We start from the raw sequence: 15,898 nt of genomic DNA on the forward strand, positions 1-15,898 counted from the left end.
AACTCCTTATATGTTTCTCAAAACAGCCACCATACCTACCTATTATGGCATTTCCATTGCCATTCTGAGATATATTGCCATGCAACTTTCCACCGTTTCATTTATGACACGCTTCATCATTGTCATATTGCTTTGCATGATCATGTAGTTGACATCGTATTTGTGGCAAAGCCACCATGCATAATTTATCATACATGTCACTCTTGATTCATTGCCCTTCCCGGTACACCGCCGGAGGCTTTCATATAGAGTCATATTTTGTTCTAGTATCGAGTTGTAATCATAGAGTTGTAAATAAATAGAAGTGTGATGGTCATCCTTAATAGAGCATTGTCCCAAATAAAAAAAGAGAAAGGCCAAAAAAAGAAAGGCCCAAAAAAAAGAAAAAAGGGAAATAAAAAGGGGCAATGCTACTATCTCTTTTTCCACCTTGTGCTTCGAAGTAGCACCATGGTCTTTATGATAGAGAGTCTCTTGTTTTGTCACTTTCATATACTAGTTGGAATTTTTCATTATAGGACTTGGCTTGTATATTCCAACAATGGGCTTCCTCAAATGCCCTAGGTCATCGTGAGCAAGCACATCCACTTAGTTTATTTTCTTGAGCTTTCATACATTTATAGCTCTAGTGCATCCGTTGCATGGCAATCCCTACTACTTGCATTGATATCAATTGATGGGCATCTCCCTAGCCCGTTGATTACCCGCGTCAATATGAGACTTTCTCCTTGTTTGTCTTCTCCACATAACCCCCATCATCATATTCTATTCCACCCATAGTGCTATATCCATGGCTCACGCTCATGTATTCCATGAAAGTTGAAAAAGGTTTGAGATTACTAAAGTATGAAACAATTGCTTGGCTTGTCATCGGGGTTGTGCATGATGAGAGCATTCTTGTGTGGCGAAAATGGAGCATGACCAAACTATATGATTTTGTAGGGTTGAACTTTCTTTTGCCATGTTATTTTGAGAAGACATGATTGCTTAGTTAGTCTGCTTGAAGTATTATTATTTTTATGTCAATATTAAACTTTTGTCTTGAATCTCTCGGATCTGAATATTAATGCCACAATAAAGAAAATTACATTGAGAATTATGCTAGGTAGCATTCCACATAAAAAAATTTGTTTTTATCATTTACCTACCCGAGGACGAGCAGGAATTAAGCTTGGGGATGCTTGATACGTCTCCAACGTATCTATTATTTTTGATTGTTCCATGCTATTATATTATCTATTTTGGATGTTTAATGGGCTTTACTATACCCTTCTATATTATTTTTGGGACTAACATACTAACCCAAGGCCTAGTGCATATTGCTATTTTTTGCCTATTTCAGTGTTTCGCAGAAAAGGAATATCAAACGGAATCCAAATGGAATAAAACCTTCAGGAGAGTTATTTTTGGAACAAACGTGATCCGGGGGACTTGGAGTAGACGCCAAAAAAAGAAATGAGGTGGCCACGAGGCAGGGAGGCGCGCCCCCCACCCTCGTGGGCCGCTCGTAGCTCCACCAACCTACTTCTTCCTCCTATATATATCCATATACCCCGAAATCATCAAGGAGCACCACGAAACCTTATTTCCACCGCCGCAACCTTATGTACCCAAGAGATCCCATGTTGGGGCCTTTTCCGGAGCTCCGCCGGAGGGGGAATCGATCACGGAGGGCTTCTACATCAACACCATAGCCTCTCTGATGATGTGTGAGTAGTTTACCACAGACCTTCGGGTCCGTAGTTATTAGCTAGATGGCTTCTTCTCTCTCTTTGGATCTCAATACAAAGTTCTCCTCGATCTTCTTGGAGATCTATTCGATGTAATTCTTTTTGCGGTGTGTTTGTCGAGATCCGATGAAATGTGGGTTTATGATCAAGATTATCTATGAACAATATTTGATTCTTCTCTGAATACTTATATGCATGATTTAAATATCTTTGCAAGTCTCTTCGAATTATCAGTTTGATTTGGCCTACTAGATTGATCTTTCTTGCAATGGGAGAAATGCTTAGCTTTGGGTTCAATCTTGCGGTGTCCTTTCGCAGTGACATCACGGGTAGCAAGGCACGTATTGTATTGTTGCCGTCGAGGATAAAAACATGGGGTTTGTATCATATTGCTTGAGTTTATCCCTCTACATCATGTCATCTTGCCTAATGCGTTACTCTGTTCTTATGAACTTAATAGTCTAGATGCATGCTGGATAGCGGTCGATGTGTGGAGTAATAATAGTAGATGCAGAATCGTTTCGGTCTACTTGTCGTGGACGTGATGCCTATATACATGATCATGCCTAGATATTCTCATAATTATGCATTTTTCTATCAATTTCTCGACAGTAATTTATTCACCCATCGTAATACTTATGCTATGTTGAGAGAAGTCACTAGTGGAACCTATGGCCCCCGGGTCTATCTTTTATCATATAAGTTTCCAATCTATTTTATTTTGCATTCTTTAATTTCGTCTATATCCTAAAAATACCAAAAATATTTATCTTATTATCTCTATCAGATCTCACTCTCGTAAGTGACCGTGAAGGGATTGACAACCCCTTTATCGTGTTGGTTGCGAGGTTCTTATTTGTTTGTGTAGGTACGAGGGACTTGCGTGTAGTCTCCTACTGGACTGATACCTTGGTTCTCAAAAGCTGAGGGAAATACTTACGCTACTTTGTTGCATCACCCTTTCCTCTTCAAGGGAAAACCAACGCAGTGCTCAAGATGTATCACATGCTATAGAGAATACTAGCAAACATGCCCGTGCGTTGCAACGGGAGAAAAAAATTGGCATGCTTCGTTGCTAAGAAAACGCCAATTATCATTAATCAAGTTGTATAGGTAGAGGATAAGTTTGATGATGACAACAATGATGGACCAATGAACAACAATATTCTTTGGGCGCTAGTTCAAAACTTGCGACCAGAATCGTAGTCAACTAATCGCGTGAACACACTTATCTTTAGATTACCGTACTGAAAATAAAAATATCATAGATGTGATGCTTATTGGACTTACCGACATCAGATAATAAAAATGTGGTATAGTTCGTTCGTTGTCGAGGCTTTATTAATGTCTTGAAATCATGGTGGTAGGATATAATAACTTCCAAAGTAATTTTACCTGGATGCGGCGGTTTCAAAGTAATTTTACCTGAATGCAATTATTGTTGTTCATCCATAGCATTAATGTCTGGACCAAAAGTGTGTATAAAGTGGTTGCCAAGTTCCTTCATACCTCATCCAACATGTCCATCTTTAGGGACTTCAAGGCATGGCGTGCCTAAACCTATGTATATATGTTAGTCTAACATAGCATATATGCACGTGCTTTGCAACGGGAGAAAAACTATATCGCAAAACACACGTAACTACACATACATTATAATAAAAAGGTGCTGCCCTGCAAAATTCATTTTCTTAATACAGGTAAGGAAGCGAAAAAATGGCATTATACTCGCCCCGTCCCACAATATAAGAAGTTTCCATAAGCTATGTAAGCTTGCAAAAACATCTAATATTATGGGACTGAGGGAGTAGCCCTTTATAATAAGTGGTCGAAGTTTTTTTGTACATGATTGGAAAATAATCTAATTATTCCTAAGCACAGCCAAAACTTTTAAAAGAATAAGATCAGAAGATTTTTTTTTCTCACCCCCAAAATAAAGCCCAGAACTGAAGAAGCACATCCTAAAAGCGAGTATTTTCTTAAGATTCAGCAAAAGAGCAGGCACATACACCATAAAAAGGCCTTAATTAAGCTGAATTCTTGCAAAGACAACACTACGTCAATCTATATCTATATCTATATCTATATCTATACTTCTATATCTATATCTATATCTATATCTATCTATATCTATCTACATCTATATCTATATCTATATCTATATCTATCTATCTATATCTATATCTATATCTATATCTATATCTATATCTATCTATATCTATATCTATATCTATTCTATATCTATCTATATCTATCTATCTATCTATCTATCTATCTATCTATCTATATCTATATCTATCTATCTATCTATCTATCTATCTATCTATATCTATATCTATATCTATATCTATATCTATATCTATATCTATATCTATATCTATCTATCTATCTATCTATATCTATACTTCTACTAATTACCGACTCCCAAGAAATTCTCACATTAATCAGTAATTAGGAGCCGTTAATCCGGTGGGGCCGAGTTATTATGGTCTAGATCAATCCTAGAAATTCCCAAGTCTATAAAAAAAAGCAAACTGATGGACTCGAGGTGGGGTGTCCGTTAATCCTGTGGGGCCGAGTTATTACGGTCTAGATCAATCCTAGAAATTTCTAAGTCTATAAAAAAAAGTAAACTGGTGGGGCCGAGGTAGGGTGTAGATCAAACCTAGAAATCCTCAAGTCTATGAAAAATCCATTATACACCTACACACACCTCACGTAAACCAATCTGGACTCAAGATTCCCTCAAAAAAAATCTGGCTTCAAGATCCCCTTAAAAAAATATCTGGCCTCAAGATCGGTCTGTCCTCGAAGAATCCTCTCGATGTACGTAAAATCCAAGTGCCTTCTCCCGAATCCCTTGATATCCTGCCTCCACTCTCGATAAAAGAATCCTCACGATGTAAGTTTCAAAAAAAAAAAAGAATCCTCACGATGTATGTATCTTCCATTGCCTTCTCTTCGCGATCCCCTTCTAAAGAATCCTCACGATGTATGTATCTCCCATTGCCCTCTCATCCCGATCCCCTTCTATCTTCTGGTCTCCATCTCCATCATTGTACCCTTTTTGATGCCTATTCCAATCAATAGTTGTTGCACCGTCCTGTGTGTATCGTTCCAGATTGAAGGGATCGAGGAGGGATATTGCTGGTTGTTGTTGTCTTATGGGTGCAGGTTGTGAAGGATGATGTGGTGCGCCATAACACCGCTGCCCGGGTCTGCAATAGATCCATCGAGGTGTCAGATACGTTATGTAGGAGCATGCAGCAGGGTCTTCAATTCGATATCACACATCTGGTGAACAGGATTAAACGATGAAGTTGTTGGTCGTACCATCGGGGTCGATTTCACAAGTAATATAATATGTCGAAGTGGAGGAAGACGAACATACGCGGGGCCGTTAAATCGGACCTCTTAAGGCACACATTATGTCAAGCCAGGTATGTGTTTACGAGCATGACGAATTTGTACATTGATAATCAGATCACCCATTTGAAATCTGGCACATTTGCACTTCAGTATATATGAACCCCCCCCCCCCCCCCCCCCTCCAACAAGATTACAGTTTGAGTGTTTCTAGCTTTCTATGTTGCAGGTACAACTCCAGTGCAATGAAGGTACCCTGATTTGTATGTTAAATAAACATGTGCTATATAGCCTAATTGGCATAACGCATGTCCAGGGTATACGTATTGTTATTGATCCTGCTATTAAATGATTAAATGCCTTCTCAGTTCCACAAGTTATAGTCAGCTCGACAAGTTATTCTTAAGAGGCGAACAAACCATTTGACCCTCCGATTCATATTTTAAAGAATAACCTTTTTAAAAAGAATATTTGTCTACACATTATTTGGACAATCATGTATAATACTTTGTGTCGATGAATCTCATATATTTTCTAGCTGATATCTTCATAAACAAGGAAAGTACTACCATATTATGAAAATAATATTAGTTTTTTTGAGGAATTTTGAGCTAAATATACATATATGGTGAAATAAGTCATATACATGAATCAATGGTAATGAAAAATAGCTTGAATGGTTACACAACGTTATTTGAAACAACGCACACAAATCGTGAGAATGTTAAGCTTAGATACATTTAGTTTCTGCTCTCTTTTATTGCAGTATTTTTTTTCAAAAATTGATGTAGGAGAACCCGATCCCTGATGATATAAAATCTTATTTGAGGTTACAACTAAGTAATGTTTGGATATTATTAAGACCAACAATTAAACTGGTGATGATTGAACAATTAGGGCAACAAATTGATAGGTTCCTTGACCTTGAGTTACTATGAGAGGGCTTATATGTGCTATTGAGGCTTGGTTTGCTGCACTGGTACTGCCTGGGATGCGGCGACTAGCAGGACACCAAGCCCGTGCAGTCTGAGGTACTTGCCGTCGTGTTGATTTTCAAAGCTAGAAACCCTACCACGATAGCGTCAACTTCATGTCTAGAGTTGTCCAACCATGACTTGCGCCTCGCCGGTTGTCTCAACATCTCAAATGTCATATTGCACAACCGCGAGTTGAATATCACCCCATGGTCAAGGCAATTGCTGGACAATTTCCAATGCCTACAGGGGAGTTCATGATCAAAAACTACATGAGCTCGATAAATCATGTCTTCTTGAACAAGGCGGTGGCAGTGACGTCACCGCGAGTGGCGGATGTGACGAGGTCAGACATGCCGTGTTAGGAAAAAGTTCCACTACTCAATTAATAATTTCTTAGTGTTAATCTTGGTAGACTAACTAAAATTGAGGGCCTCAGAGTAAGAGCATCTAGCCGCCATCCCAGTATGTTTTTTGGTTGTTAACCTATATGCTGCTTTGATGTCAACAGAGAAAGAGACTCCTTTCTAGAATCTAATGAAAGTATGAGATGGCCTTCCCTTCAGGAGCTTCCTTTTCTTAAGGCTCATGTGCAGATAAAGAAGGAACATGAATAAACATTATAGCCAAGAGGATGAGTTGTTTCTCTCGACGCCACATGGGCAGTTGGTGGAGCATGATCCTGGGGCATACCATGCTAACTAAAGTTCCAAAGTACACTAGAAAACAACATGGTGAAAAGGTGATTGTATTTTCCCTTCTTTATCACTGTTCATTTATGTTCATTACAAATAAGTTACCCATGAAATTCAATGTGAAAAAGAAGGGATTTCATGTGTCATGCTTTCAAATTCCTTCTTCTTGGGCATTAATGTGCTGGTCCTAGCAGTGTTCATTGAGAACAAATTTATGATCTAACACTATTATGATCTAACACATAGAAGTCCCCAAGTTTATTGTTCAGTCATGTCACTAATCCACTGTGCGTGGCACACCCGTGCTATTGCCTTTTGTTAGCACATTGAAGTCCTTCTATGAGAACCGTTTCCTGTGAAAAAGATATTATTTTTACCGTTTTTATGTAAGTTGCCCATATTCTCCGTCCTCTTTGTTTTATTTGGATGGGGGAGAGGAAGAAAGGTTGATGATCCAGCATCCAGCGGCCAACCCTACAAGACAAGGAAAGCATAATTGACAATATGTAAAAAAATATTATCTCCTTGGCGTGTTCATTCTTTTAGGTAACATCTCTATTAGAGTCATAATCTTCACATTGACATATAGAGGTACTTCGAAATTACAGAAAAAAATGAATTTCCATCTTTGCTCCCTATTTTCTTTCACTAAAAATCGAATTAGTTTCCAAAAAATTACAAATACTTAAGGAAAAGACCAAGAACAAATCAACTATATAGGCAAGAGAGATCTAGGACAAACTGTTTAGATGGAAGTTCTGTGTGCTACTACATGACATGTTCACATCACTTCTACAATTAAGTTCCTCTATGGCATTCCCCCGCAAAAAAAAATCTTCTATGCTATATAATAAAGATGGACAATATCAAATGACTTTACCATAAAAAAATGCATTCCAATGTTATGTGTAGCAATTACATGTAGATTCTAACAATTCGACTGTCATTTAGGAAGCAAGAACCATCATAGAGTAATGCTAAAAAGAAAATTCATATATATAATATGACGAAGATAAATAATGTTTCAAATAGATATACCAGAAGAAATATGCATTCAAATGTTACAAGCAATGATCCCAAAAAGATTCTAACAACTCAATTCCCATAGGCGAAGCAATTAGTCTTGCAAACAAAAACTGAAGAGAAGACAGGGATACGAATACAAAAACACATCTACTAAGCATACATTCTCAAATCATGCAACTTTTAGTTAACCTAAAAATCAAGGATTATAACTCCATACTTCAAAGGTGCATTTATAGAACATTTCTAATATTTTTTGACTAGCCCGTGCGAATGCACGGGTTGACGACTAGTAAACATAAACGAATGCAAATAAAAATGAATATACACCAAACTTGGGAATTATTTTTTTGGAAATGGAGGCATGCCCCATTTCCAAAAAAAACTTGGCAGAATATACACCAAACTTGGTATAATATATATTTTCTAAGCTTGGTAGAATATTGCCTATATAATATCTACAGAGAGACAATCACTTGCCCGGTCTGTTTGGAGTGTAACCTGTATTGGCTTAAGCTGGGTAATGGATGACTTCTCAGATGATAGCCTGCAAATAGAGAAAAATTAGCAAAGCGACACTCAAACAAGGAAAAAAACTATTGAACAAAAACAAGGCACCCAAAGGAGTGATGTTTTTCAGAATAACATCTCCTCTCTAGTCCAGTACAGTAGTTGCAGAGAACAATATATCAATGTCAGACCACAAATATGAACAAACACTTTGAGTTCCCCAAATCGGATCTTAGTCAAATCATGTGCTACACTTTCATGCAACTATATCTGAATCCTTTTATATGGATGGAACATATGTGTGGGTGTATATGAGCACATCATGCAAATGTTGGGACTTGAGTACTAATTAAGTTAATCCCACTAACCTCTCCATCCATCTAGATGCTTATGGGTTCCTCTTCCTAGTAGTTCACTGCTCGGACTCAGCCAGCCCATCATCTCACAAGCAGCCAAGTATTCCATTCTTCGCACAGTTCCACAAGCAGCAGCCTGGATGAAGCAGGGTGAACAACATATCTACCACAACCTGCTCTTTACGTCGCAACAGCCAAATTGAATCAGTAACACACAATTACTTCTTCAAAAAGATGTATTCCACCAGTTGGAACTTGGAACTGGGGAACCGAGACAATTCTAGAACATGAACAACCATTAGTAAGAATCTAAAGATGGAGGCAACTCATCCACCCAAACAAGAATCCAAGCGGCAGACTGTCAAATAAGAACATGAGTGTAGTGTATCCTCTAGATGAACCTCTTTTGTACCTTTATCAGCTCTCATACATGCATGGTTCGGAAAAAATACTAATGGCCAAAATAGTACTACATTGCTAACAGTTTGCTACACAGTAATCGGCAAACATCTGCACATTTGCTAGTTAAGACTTAAGAGTGACATAATTCAGTTGCATATGCCACTTCTGATTTATCCAAGAACATGATTTCCAGCAAAAATCTTGGAGTAGGATAACATCATCACCTAACTACAGAGCACCGTTGGAACCAAATCTGAAGCTACTACTATAGCAGCTCCATGATACACCTAATGTGCATAGCAGAGATCAATTCAGTCACCAAGTAAAAAAATCAACAACACGTACTACTACCACTACCTGCAGATAGATAGGCATAGTCAACAGTGCAGATATAGAAACCAACAACATATCATCAGTCTAGGAGGAGGTGAACTTGGTGACGGCCCTGGTGCCCTCGGAGACGGCGTGCCTGGCGAGCTCACCGGAGAAGACCAGGCGGCAGCCATGGACGGGTGGATGGGAGAAACCTGAACGACGAGGGGAAAGAGGGGGAGACGAGGCGAGGGCTTACCATCGGGGAGAAGCCGGCGGAGGAGGTACGTCGGTGCCGATGAGTTGGTCGGTGGCGCGTTGAGGAGGAGTCAGGTGGCGGCACTGTGAGTGGGCGGCGGCGCGGTGTCGTTTCTCCCCAAATCTGCGCGTCCCCCCCTCGAGGGCTCTGAACCGCGTGGAAAGGAGGGTGTGGGAGGGGGTCAGAGGGGGTTGGGCCGCCGAAACCCCATGTACCAAATGGGCCTTCGAGGTTTCGCAGGGTTTCTGGTCCACGCGAGGAAATTCCCTTCAAAAACCCCTCAATTCTCTCCTACCAAACGAGGCCTCAAGGAAATCCAACGCAGTGCTCAAGAGGTAGCAAGAAGATTTCTGGCGCCATTGCCGGGGAGGTTTGCGCAAGTCAAGATTTGACTCCCGACAACGAGCCATTTCTAGCGCCGTTGCCGTGGAGTCTACGCAAAAGTCAACATACCAAGTACCCATCACAACCCTTATCTCCCGCATTACATTATTTTCCATTTGCCTTTCGTTTTCCTCTCCCCCATTTCACCCTTGCCGGTTTTTTCGCCCTTTCTCTCTATCCTCCCTCTCTTTCTCTATTTGCCTCTTTTTGCCTGCTTGCTTTTTGTTTGCTTGTGTGTTGGATTGCTTGCTTGTCACGATGGCTCAAGATAATACTAAATTGTGTGACTTTACCAATACCAACAACAATGATTTTATTAGCACTCCGATTGCTCCTGTTACTAATGCTAAATTTGATGAAAGTGGGACTGAAGAAATTAAAACCCTAGATGTTGCTAAACCCACTATTTTGGATTTCAAGGAATTTAATTATGAAAATTGCTCTTTAATTGATGGTATTTCCTTGTTGCAATCCGTGCTAAATTCTCCTCATGCTTATAGTCAAAATAAAGCGTTTACTAAACATATCGTTGATGCCTTGATGCAATCTTATGAAGAAAAATTTGAGTTGGAAGTTTCTATCCCTAGAAAAATTTATGATGAGTGGGAACCAACTATTAAAATTAATATTAAAGATCATGAGTTCTATGCCTTATGTGATTTGAGTGCTAGTGTTTCCACGATTCCAAAGACTTTGTGTGACTTGTTAGGTTTCCGTGATTTTGATGATTGCTCTTTAAACTTGCACCTTGCGGATTCCACTATGAAGAAACCAATGGGAAGAATCAATGATGTTCTTATTGTCGCAAATAGGAATTATGTTCCCGTAGATTTTATTATTCTTGACATAGATTGCAATCCTTCATGTCCTATTATTCTTGGTAGACCTTTCCTTAGAACGATTGGTGCAATTATTGATATGAAGGAAGGAAATATTAGCTTCCAATTTCCGTTAAGAAAAGGCATGGAACACTTTCCTAGAAAGAAAATTAAATTACCTTATGAATCTATTATGAGAGCCACTTACGGATTCCCTACCAAACATGGCAATACCTAGATCTATCCTTGCTTTTTATGTTGATAGCGCTTGTTGGGAGGCAACCCAATTTTATTTTTATTCCTTGCTTTTTGCTCCTGTTTAGTAATAAATAATTTACCTAGCCTCTGTTTTGGTTGTGTTTTTTGTGTTTAATTAGTGTTTGTGCCAAGTAGAACTGTTGGGAAGACTTGGGGAAAGTCTTGATATCTTGCTGTAAAAAACACAAACTTTAGCGCTCACAAGAACTGCTGCCATTTTTATTTGGAAAGCGCTATTTAGTTAATTCTTTTTGAAGATGATTAATAGATAAATTCCTCACGTCCAGAAATTTATTTTAGAATTTTTGGGGTTCCAGATCTTGCGCTAGGTACAGATTACTACAGACTGTTCTGTTTTTGACATATTCTGTTTTTCGTGTGTTGTTTGCTTATTTTGATGAATCTATGGCTAGTAAAATAGTTTATAAACCATAGAGAAGTTGGAATACAGTAGGTTTAACACCAATATAAATAAGAATGAGTTCATTAAAGTACCTTGAAGTGGTCTTTTGTTTTCTTTCGCTAACGGAGCTCACGAGATTTTCTACTTTAAGTTTTGTGTTGTGACGTTTTCAAGTTTGGGGTAAAGATTTGACGGATTATGGAACAAGGAGTGGCAAGAGCCTAAGCTTGGGTATGATCATGGGGGTGCCATGATAATCTAAGGACACCTAAAAGCCAAAGCTTGGGGATGCCCGGAAGGCATCCCCTCTTTCGTGTACTTCTATCGGTAACTTTACTTGGAGCTATATTTTTATTCACCACATGATATGTGTTTTGCTTGGAGCGTCTTGTATGATTTGAGTCCTTGATTTTTAGTTTACCACAATCGTCCTTGCTGTACACCTTTTGAGAGAGCCATACATGATTTGGAATTTGTTAGAATACTCTATGTGCTCCACTTATATCTTTTGAGTTATATAGTTTTGCTCTAGTACTTCACTTATATCTTTTAGGGCACGGTGGTGGATTTGTTTTATAGAAACTATTGATCTCTCATGCTTTGCTTAAATTATTTTGAGAGTCTTAAATAGCATGGTAATTTTCTTAAATAATCCTAATATGCTAGGTATTCAAGATTAGCAAAAAAATTCTGATGAGTGTTTTGAATACTAAGAGAAGTTTGATGCTTGATGATTGTTTTGAGATATGGAGGTAATAATATCAAAGTCGTGCTAGTTGAGTATTTGTGAATTTGATAAATGCTTGTGTTGAAGTTTGCAAGTCCCGTAGCATGCACGTATGGTAAACGTTATGTAACAAATTTGAAACATGAGGTGTTCTTTGATTGTCCTCCTTATGAGTGGCGGTCGGGGACGAGCGATGGTCTTTTCCTACCAATCTATCCCCCTAGGAGCATGCGCGTAGTGCTTGGTTTTTAATGACTTGTAGATTTTTGCAATAAGTATGTGATTTCTTTATGACTAATGTTGAGTCCATGGATTATACGCACTCTCACCCTTCCATCATTGCTAGCCTCTTCGGTACCGTGCATTGACCTTTCTCACATTGAGAGTTGGTGCAAACTTCGACGGTGCATCCAAACCCCGTGATATGATACGCTCTTTCACACATAAACCTCCTTATATCTTCCTCAAAACAGCCACCATACCTACCTATTATGGCATTTCCATAGCCATTCCGAGATATATTGCCATGCAACTTTCCACCGTTCCGTTTATCACGACACATTCATCATTGTCATATTTCTTAGCATGATCATGTAGTCGACATAGTATTTGTGGCAAAGCCACCGTTCGATACATGTCACTCTTGGTTCATTGCATATCCCGGTACACCGCCGGAGGCATTCATATAGAGTCATCTTTTGTTCTAGCATTGAGTTATAATCATTGAGTTGTAAATAAATAGAAGTGTGATGATCATCATTTTCTAGAGCATTGTCCCAAGTGAGGAATAAAAAAACAGAGAGGAAGGCCATAAAAAAGAAGAGAAGGCCCCAAAAAAAGAGAGAAAAAGAGAGAAAGGGGCAATGTTACTATCCTTTGCCACACTTGTGCTTCAAAGTAGCACCATTATCTTCATGATAACTACTCTTTTGTTTTGTCACTTTCATATACTAGTGGGAATTTTTCATTATAGAACTTTGCTTGTATATTCCAACAATGGGCCTCCTCAAGTGCCCTAGGTCTCCGTGAGCAAGCAAGTTGGATGCACACCCACTTAGTTTCTTTTGTTGAGCTTTCATACATTTATAGCTCTAGTGCATCCGTTGCATGGCAATCCCTACTCCTTGCATTAACATCAATCGATGGGCATATCCATAGCCCATTGATTATCCTCGTTGATGTGAGACTTTCTCCTTTTTGTCTTCTGGACATAACCCCCATCATCATATTCTAATCCCCCCATAGTGCTATGTCCATGGCTCGCGCTCATATATTGCGTGAAAGTTTATAGGTTTGAGATTACTAAAGTATGAAACAATTGCTTCACTACAAGAAATCTGTTAATACGTGACGGATCATGTCCGTCATGGATCAGTGGAAAATTGTCATCGATACCCATCCTTGACGGATTTCAAATCTGTCATGTATATCGCGTCATAATTTCATATCCTACCTTGCATGACGATTCTTGGCCGTCATGGATCTACCCCAGGCCCGCCCAAGCCCAAAGCTTTGTGACAGAGTAATCCTTCATGGACTAATGCCACATAGGATTTTCAGTTGACCAATTCAAATGACGTGGCTGCCTACGTGGATACTACTTTCCGTCATAAAAAGCGTCATGGATTTAGGCACAATTTGAAGGACAATTTAAAACTGGATGAGCCCATTTCTTTTGGCCCAAATTTGTCCCAGTACATTTTTGGTGCGTTACACAAATCCTGATGGCAATTTTGGCCCAACAACAAGTATTTGCAAAGTGTCAAATATTACACGATTTTATTTATCAAGCATGCATCCATCTACATGTATCCACAACATTGCAGTTTACAAAATCCTCTATGAAATTATAACTTACAACATATAGATTGATAAAATATATGCCACAACAGGATTAGAAACTAGTACAATCCATTTTACATCAACAAAACATATAAACTATTGAGGCTGTTATTCAGGCTCTTCCGGTCCGCGCTCTTGATGGCAACTATCATGTCGTGGCTGATTGTGATGGGCAACACCAAGTAGCCTGATCTTACCTAAATTTTTTACAAGAATATTAGATATTTGTGGAAATGATTAGATAGTAGAAATAAGAGAATTGCAAAAAATATAAAAATGAATTACATGTTGTCCAAAATTTTTATATCTAATAGTGCTTACAAATGGGAATAATATTGTAACTACTATAAAACAAGAGTAAACATGAGGTTGCTTAAAATTAATCCAAAGAAAAGTGTGTCAAATGAGAAAGTGATAAAACACACATCACAGAACTCCAAGTACCATAGCAGCAGTAGTTGATATAGACCTGCCAACAAAATGGCATCACTTACAAACAATAACCCCGTCGTGATGTGTAAACTTGTTGACACATGAACATTTGAAGTTTACGGCAGCCGAGTAGACGAGCAGCGGCATGAAACCCAATGTTTATGCTGCAGATGGGAAAATGCAGCTTGAAATGATTATGCGTCGTTTATATTCATTCATGATAGATAGAAAATATTTTCTATCATAAACCTATTGATTTAATTATCTATGTTACTTCTGTGCATAACGATTCTACATGCTGCCCACTTGACCAGCATAGTACCATTATTGATAACAGGAAACAATAAATATAATGAAATGAACATGTATATATTTATATAAAGTGAAAACAGTAGGAATAGGGCTGGCGCATGTGTAGCAAACCTCATCGGCTTTCGCGAGAACTACAAAAGTAGTTTATACATGGCTTAAAAAATTACTTCATGGCTATTATGGTACAAGCCGAATCAGAACACATGAAGAGCGGGTGATGGCCACTCTAGTAGTTTATCGGAGTAGTGCAAGGTTTGTCAAGGTACAAGCCAAAGTCTGAAGTTCTTATTTTTTTCAATTGTTCATATTGTACAGATTGCATGGTAGATATGCTCAATCTAAGGGAACCAAAAAGGTATCACCATTAGAAAAAGCACTGCTTAACTAAAAAAATCCTAGCACATATCCTCCAATAATTTCACATTTAACATCTTCTATGCAAATCAAAAGCATGTCTATTTTTCTTGTGATCTTAATTAGTGTATGCAAGCCTGAACTACTACACGCATATACATAATAGCAAGAAGTCACCTTAGTTTATGTAAGCTAAAATACTTCATGCACACAACTAATTAACTAGGATGTGGGACCTTGGGGGACTTACATGTACACCATGCAGTAGCAACCACTAAGCTATTTTGATGGAATTGCCTAAGACCAGATTTTCTTTTTTTTGATGTGATCAAACAGCTCAGCAAACATGTGAAAGGGACACCTACAGTAGGAAGGTTTCAACATCTACACCTATCTGCAACAAGTTGTGTATCAAGAAATCAAAGAAAGAGAGTCCAGTCATAGTGAGATCCACGACATAAGCAAAAAGATATATTGGATTGTTTTTATATCAAAACAAGGTCTAGAAATGTGCAAAGATATTCAATGGTGGACGTTGTGAAGAGACCGTACTTATTTTTTCTACATTTACGAAATGAATAATCTGATCTTGTTAGTTAGTTGTCAAGCATATCTAACCATCAACGTTGTGCTATATTTATGCCAGCTAATGGACTGTAACTTCAACCAATTTTTTCAACATAACCCATGTGTTCTTCGCTCTATACGCTATCCTTAGTCCCTTTCACTTTCAGAAATATT

At 38.5% G+C, this 15,898-nt stretch overlaps 1 long non-coding RNA gene across 1 annotated transcript; it reads right to left on the minus strand.

Annotated features, from left to right (window-relative positions):
* Positions 1–8,233: 8,233 nt before the first annotated feature.
* On the minus strand, positions 8,234–9,744 carry LOC123150316 (uncharacterized). Its single transcript, XR_006475050.1, has 3 exons — positions 9,628–9,744; positions 8,667–8,827; positions 8,234–8,335 (listed from the first exon to the last, which is right to left on the minus strand). It is a non-coding gene; the product is annotated as an uncharacterized lncRNA (long non-coding RNA).
* Between the last annotated feature and the right edge of the window lie 6,154 nt (positions 9,745–15,898).

The sequence above is a fragment of the Triticum aestivum genome, chromosome 7A, assembly GCF_018294505.1.
Source record: "Triticum aestivum cultivar Chinese Spring chromosome 7A, IWGSC CS RefSeq v2.1, whole genome shotgun sequence".
Lineage (NCBI taxonomy): Eukaryota > Viridiplantae > Streptophyta > Magnoliopsida > Poales > Poaceae > Triticum > Triticum aestivum.